At 48.2% G+C, this 7,147-nt stretch overlaps 1 long non-coding RNA gene across 1 annotated transcript; it reads right to left on the bottom strand.

The window, feature by feature from the left end:
• Positions 1 to 2,274: 2,274 nt before the first annotated feature.
• Positions 2,275 to 6,748, bottom strand: LOC140681691 (uncharacterized). Its single transcript, XR_012052747.1, has 2 exons — positions 6,560 to 6,748; positions 2,275 to 2,670 (listed from the first exon to the last, which is right to left on the bottom strand). It is a non-coding gene; the product is annotated as an uncharacterized lncRNA (long non-coding RNA).
• Between the last annotated feature and the right edge of the window lie 399 nt (positions 6,749 to 7,147).

Genomic DNA, 7,147 nt, shown 5'->3' with positions numbered 1-7,147 from the left:
GCAGGGCAGCAAGCCTTCAGAAAAACGTTAGACCTGGGATGACATAGTTTTCACTCTTTGCCTGAATTTGCCTCTGAAGCATTTTGTGTGGAGTCTTGTCATTATGGATCCATCTCTGTGGGAAAAAATGACCCAAAACTGACCCAAAGAACTGCAGCTGTTGCTCTGTAAAGTTAGTGCTGCAGATTGTGCACATAGTAGGGAAAAATGGGAAACATTTCTATTGCAATTTGAGAAAGAGTGAACCTGTGGAATTGTTTTTTTTTGTGCTTTAGTCTTTCAAAACAATCATCCAATTCATTAAAATTAGAAAAGAATGATTAGAAAGACAGATTAATCTCAACAGAACTAGCACAGATCTTTTAAGAAAATAGTAAATTAGTAATTTATTTTAAAGGAAAGTTTTATTTCAGTAAGCTTTCTTTGTGCCATCATATATATATTTTGAAATAGCGACAAAATATAAAATACTGAATCATTGTTTTTCTGCCAATTTTTTTTTCTTTTAGTTAATTCCATTCACTATTTTCTTCAGTGATCAAGACATTTTTTCTAAGGAGTAAACATAGCTATTACAGCCAAGTGTCTCTTTATTATGATTTCTAAATCATTCCTGTTTCTAAATCATCCCTGTTTCTAAATCATCTTTGAGAAGAGAAACATAACTTTACAGTCATGGGTAATTGTTTTTGAAGGCTCCAAACTGTGGACAATGGATCACTGTCAGCTATAATTATTGACTCAAAAGCCTTTGAAAAAATGTTGTTAAGGTTATATTCTGGAAACTAACTGCAATTAGGATTAGAGTTGTATGACTGGACTGGATAAGAAAATGGCTAAGAGATTGCAAAGCAGTGGCTCCTGGATTGTGTTCAACATTGCAGAAGCCCTTTTGTGGCACACTAGAAGCGATGTTGCCTAATATATTTATCTATTGCTGGATAAAAATATGTGATCAATGAGAAAACAGATTTTGCAAATAATACATAGTTATATTGGTTAGGCAAAATCAAAGAAAGCTGTGAAGCAACTCAGGGAGACCCAGTGAAGTTAAATGAGTTGACGAGCGATGGAGGTAAAAGAAGGCATGCTGAAAGAGTATTCTGAAATAGTGTTAAAATATATTGAAAAGGGTAATGGAAAGAAAATCCAAAATAGTTTGATACATTGTTTCAGATGCTATTATTACTTAGAAGAAATATTCTTACAAAATCAAACTGGAAAAATAGCTCTACTGCTTTTCCCCAGTCTTGGGTATTAACTTAAGAATGAAAAATTTTATAGTTATTTATGAATGTTTCAGTAAAAATATCCTTTCTCTCTATATATATGTATGTATCCTTCCTCTATATAGAGAATTCCTCATGTGAAATGCTGTAATCAGTTTTGATGTTCCTTTCTCAAAGTGAAACTATGTTAATAATGTGGTCTGTCAGCAAATTGAAAAGATTTGTTGGCTTGGGCTAAAATAAAGAAGTATAAAAAGCAGTAACTATGTATATTGTGCACTTTAAATTATAATTTTTCATAATAAAGGATAAGAAGAGATGCAAACAGATTTTAAGGAAATACATTTAATTTAAGAAATGTGGGAGAGTACAAAAGATGGTTAATCCTGTAAAGCCGATTGTTGGAAAGATCTTTGCCTTGAGACAACACCTTTGCCTTAGTACAAATACATACAGGGCATGCTCTAACAATCACTACAGATCAAGAATTAGTATGTATGTGCCAGTGCAAGGATCATTTCTTAATTGCCAACATTTTTACACTTCTGAAATTTGCAGTTTGCTGTAAAGACATGGCACTGGACCACATGAAACAGCAGCATAGGGTATAAATTGCTGCTGAAGAAACTTGCCAGACCAACCCTAACTTAACTCCATCCATGAAGGGATTGGGAGAATATTAGTGGTTTGACACCCGCGTTTTCCCTTCAGTCATTTTCTCAGGTTATATGAGCCAATAATTTGTTTTGCTGTGTCTTTCAGAATAGAGGATGGATGATAAGGGGACCTGACCCCTGCTGACTACTCCAGGTGAATGAGTCAAGACTGACATAGAAAAAGTGAAGATGGCAGCATATACAGAAATGAAGCAGTCACTCTGCAGGCATGTGGGGTAAGAAAATGACTGTAAGCAGAGACCAGCCTGAGTCAGTCATGTCTTTGTCATGGTTTGACACTGGCACAATGCCAGCGCCTCCATGAAAATACAACCCCCCAAATGATTTGCTGTGAGATACGATCAGGAACAGAGCAGAGCAGGCCCAAGTTTAATAACAAAGGAGAAAATTTATTAAACTACTACTACTATAAAAAGGAAAAGAAAGGAAAAAACCCACTAAATCCAAAATGAAAACCTTCCAAAACATTCCTCCTCCCACCCCACCCAATTCCAATAAACCACAGTGAGACACAACTTGGACCTCCAATCAGGTTCCCACCCTTCAGATAATCAGTACTCAGTCCATTGAGGGAGAGAGGAGTCCCTCCTGTGCCACAGACCCCCCCAAGAAACACAGCTGCCACTTCTTGTGTTTCCATGTCACACATGGCACCGCCCAGAGAAAATCTGCCAGTGTAACACTCTCCTTTCCATGCACAGCGCTCTCACCACCAATGCATGGATGGACAGACTGCTCTTAGGATTTTTCCTTTCAAGGATGCTCTGCAAAGAGGGGAAAAAAACAACAGTTCAGTTTTTCATTTTTGGGACCATAGTTCCCCCCATTTTCTTCCTCCCCTGGGGCCGAGGGTCTCAAGAACAGAGATCATCTTCTTTTCTTCTTCTCTGAAGACAGGAGGAACCACCACAAACCCCCCTAACTTTTCTCTGTTCCCTCCACTCCTGTCTTTTCTCAGCTGTTGAAGCAGGTCTCTTGGCTCACCAGCATCCTCCTAAAATACAGTCTCTCTCTTGGAGGAGAAAATCGGTTCAGTCTATGGCTAACAAGAAAAAGTCCAGCCAAAAAGCCACTCCATCATCTTCCCCCTCCACATCTTTTCCTAACATGCCAGGTCCCAGGCTGTCTCTCTTCCTCTCTCTCAAACCAAGTAGGAGTAATATTTCACAAAGCCTTCATTTCTCAAGGAAGGATTAGAAGTCCTGACTCTCTAGATGGCTCTCGGCCCAGGCCTCCAGCTCCCACACTGTTCCCCCCTCTTACACCTCCTCTGCTGGTGTACTGCTGGCACCGTCGCTGTCTCTTTCTCTCTCTCTCCAGGGAGACTCTGGGAGGGCAATGCAGACATCCCAGATTTCTCCACACTTCCATCTGCAGGGAGCTGGCCCGGTTCGGCCTACCTCAACCTGAGCTGCATGGCTCCCCTCCCTCACCCAGCCATGGGCCAGGCAGGGAGGAGTCTGCACTGCACCCTGACCGGAACCAAAGAGAGAGAGTTCTCCTGGGAATTCTGCTTTTAACCCCGCTGTGTTATCAGAGGCGCGTTCAGCCTTCAATTGGTCAGCCCAAGTGCCAATATCCAACCCCAATCACAGACTGGCTTGCCCTTCTTCCTTCCGAGAAAATTCCCTTCCGTGTCAAACCATGACAGTCCTCCATAGCTCACCACTTCCTGGATGAGCTGCAGACTGACTATCCAGCTGTCACTACTGGCTTTTGGACTTGTAGAGTTCCTTGTATTCCTGCAAGGACTGGGAAGCCTTATTGTGATGTGTTCTTCAGGCCCAGATTATATAAAAAAAGCAGTGCTTTTTAGCTGGTAATGTAACCTAGACAGAGAAAAAGCTAAAAGGAGTAAGGCAGTTTGGAAAGGAAAAGGATCCAGAAAAAAGACCCTGCATATTTTAATTTTAGTAAGAGCATCAATTTTCTCTATAGATGAATGCAAATTTTGTACTGAAATATGTTTGGTGAAAGAAGAAATCATCATACGTCTAGGTCATAAACATGATGTGATTCATAGCAAACAGGACAGAGGCACTGACCAAGCACTGACTCCCTGTCAGCTGCCAGAGCATCTGCTTTTGCCCTTGTCTTCTGGCAAGCCAAAGCTGGCCAGGCCACACAGGCCTCTCTCTGCTCCTGCTTTGCACAGAGGCCAGAGGCAAGGCTGCCCAAGGCCTCCTGCTTCCATGGCTGGCAAGCTCTCCTGCCCTGCCATGGCACATGGCACCACAACTCACCCAAAAGGGGCAATGCAGGAGCCACTGGGCCTGATGAGGATGATGGACGTGGCACCCTCATCACAGCCCTCCTGGTGCTGCTCTTGCTGTGTCTGCAGCGCTGCCTCCTTCCCGGGCTCAGCACCCACAGCTGGTCCAGGGCCAGGCTTAGCTGTGGGCGCAGGGTGGTGCCCCGGCTGCAGAGAGCAGAGGTGAGCAGCGAGGGGCAGGTGGCCTCCCTGGTGTCCCCAGGCACAGAGCCTTGGTGCATCCCCCTTCCATAGTAGCACAGATGAGTTTGGGATGGGCTATCCCAAAAGAAGGGAGATGCCCTCTTGCCCTGGGGCTTTCTTTCCTTTGCCCAGTTTCCCAATGGCAACTGGAGCTTTCCTTAGCAGGCCCTTGTATTGCCTTCTCCCCAAACGTGTGGCTGCACTGCCTGCCCAGACCCGTTTACGGTTCTTGGCCCGTTTTATGCAACCGGGGGATCGTCTGGGCAGGCCTGCCTGTTTTCCCCCAGCCCCCAGCTCTTTGCCAAGTCCTCCTGGATCCTAAGGCAGGCATCTGCTAATTGCTCCCAATGACACAGACCAAGACTCGTTTCAGTTCCAAAATTCCACTGATTGCACCTTTGCTCCAGTGGCGCTGCCCGGAGAGAAGTACACCAAAGCCAACTTGAGTTGAAAAAGTGTTACATGATCCTTACATACAATTACAAGTTCTGTTACAAGCTTACTGCACATAGTTACATCTCTGCTGACTCCATGGCAAGTGACAGAGATCACTGCCAGTTCACACCATCTCATCACAGACGGGTTACAAAGAGATGCCTGTACAGATCCATGCATGGAGGGAGAGTGACAGACATCCCTGGCCTTCTCTAAATACCCACGGAGCTGGAAGGAAACTGCCCAATGCGATGCAGGTTTATGTAGAAATTGATACAAAGACAATTATTTGCGTTGTGAAAATGTATTGACTTGTGTATAAAAATGGCTCTACACAACATGGACCTGTGCAGAGCTACACAATGATCAAAGTACCCAGCTACACCTCCATGTCCCTGTAACTAAAGACACAGAACTGTGTATAGCTCGACAGCTCCGTGCACACAGAGGCAGAACTGGAGACAAGCCGAGATGCGATTATATCCAGGCACAGCGCTACCCCGGTACAAACCGGGCTGGGACAGACACGGGGAACGCGGCCGGCCCATCTCCCCCGCTCCCCCTCGGCCCCTGGTCCCTTCTGGAGACGTCGAGCAGACGGGGATCTCTGGGAGCAACGGGAGCAGCGAGAGACTTGCGGCGTGCCCTCAGCCCCGCCACAGCCCCAGCACACCCACAGCCTCCCCAGTCCCTTCACAGCCTCCCAGCCCGGCAGCCCCGCAGCGCTGCCATCGCCCTGGGCGTCCCGGCGCCCCGAGCCCCGCCAGCCCCGCCAGCCCCCTCAGCCTCTTCCCTCCCGCCCGGCCTCCGCCGCCATCGCCGCAGCCCTCAGCGCCTCAGCGCCGCCGCCTCAGCGCCCGTCGCAGCCGCGGGCACCGCAGCAGCTCCTCAGCAGCGCAGGCGCCTCCCGGGGCGCTGTCCCCCGGGACAGCCCCGGTGCCTCAGCCTCACCGGCCCTTCAGCGCTGCCGATCGCCGGGCCCCGCGGCCCTGAGGGCGGTGCCGGTGCCCCCGCCGCTCCCTGCCGCTCCCGCCGGGCCCGGGGCGGGAAGCGCCGCCCGGCCCGGCCCGGCCCGGCCCGGCCTCACCCAGCACGGCCGGAGGGGACGGGCGGCGGGCGCGCAGGGCAGGAGGGCGCGGGGGCAGCAGAGTGCGGGAAGGGGGAAAAAGCAGCGTCTCCCTCTCCCTGTAGCAAAACCCGCCTTCTTAGCCATGGAGTACAACTTTGGAAATTGAAATGGGTTGAAACCTCGCCTCAAAAGTGCAGCTCAAAAGACAGCTGCCCCGAGGAGCGGAGGGAGCGCCGCGGCAGCTGCCGCACCTCCGCAGCCGCTCCCGGCCGCTCGCTCCCCGCTCCTCCGGCAGGGACACAGCCGCGGCCGTGCCCCAGCCGAGGCTGCGGAGCAGCTCCTGCCCAGCCCCGGCCAGCAGCAGCGCTTGGCGGCTCCTGCCGGCGCCTTGCGCTGACTCAGGGCAGCGCGGAGAGAAGGGTGGGCAGCGGAGCCTGGGCCATCCCTGCTGGGCTCACTGGCCTGCCGCAGCCTCCCGTGTCGTTGGCATCTGCTGCCATCCCTCTTCCTCCTCTTCCTCTCGGGCTGCCATTCTCCACCTCTGCCCCAGGCCCCCTTTCCCCATCGTTTCCTGCTGGGTTCCTCCACCTGGGGTAGCCTGCAAGCCTTGACGTGCTCGGTTGGATTAGATGAGCAAATCCTGGAGCCACGAGCTGAGTCCCCTCTTGTTGCAGTCAATGCAAGCGTCTTTTACCTGCTTGACTTGAGGAGGTCGCTGGGGCTTCTGCCGCAGCCAGGGCCTCTGTGGAGCGCTTGCTCTGCTTGCTTGGACGCAAATCTGGAGGCACCTAAAGCAGAAATTCTGGAGATTTGTAGAATATTTCTGTACTTTTAATTTCCCTCTTCCTTGTGCTAATTTTAAAAATATTTTTAATAATAATTTTTGATGAGTAGTTTGTCATACATGCTTGCTCACGTTTCTGTCTTTGTGACTTTTTTTTTCCAGTGCAATGTCACCATTTATGAAGCCTCTTTTTTTTTTTTTTTTTTTTTTTTTTTGTGCAGTTGTCAGCTACTTGTTAAAAATAGCTACATTATACTGCCATTAAATATTCATTAAATTGAGTTGTGGCAGCCTATAGAAACATCCAATTAAGCAGTTCACTTTCTACACAGAAGTCTGCGAATGAGCAGTGTTGTTTCTTTTCAATAATGCATCAAAGACTGCCCTTAGTATCTGTAAAATAATTGATAAGGCAAAAGTTATTTGTAAAATACATACTAGAAATAGAAAAGTAGATTAGAGGGGATAATTTTGCCTTGGAACTTTCTTCTGACTGTG

This window comes from Taeniopygia guttata, chromosome Z (assembly GCF_048771995.1).
Source record: "Taeniopygia guttata chromosome Z, bTaeGut7.mat, whole genome shotgun sequence".
Classification (NCBI taxonomy): domain Eukaryota; kingdom Metazoa; phylum Chordata; class Aves; order Passeriformes; family Estrildidae; genus Taeniopygia; species Taeniopygia guttata.
The sequence above is the reverse complement of the archived record's forward strand: the minus strand, read 5'-3'. Positions and strand labels throughout refer to the sequence as shown.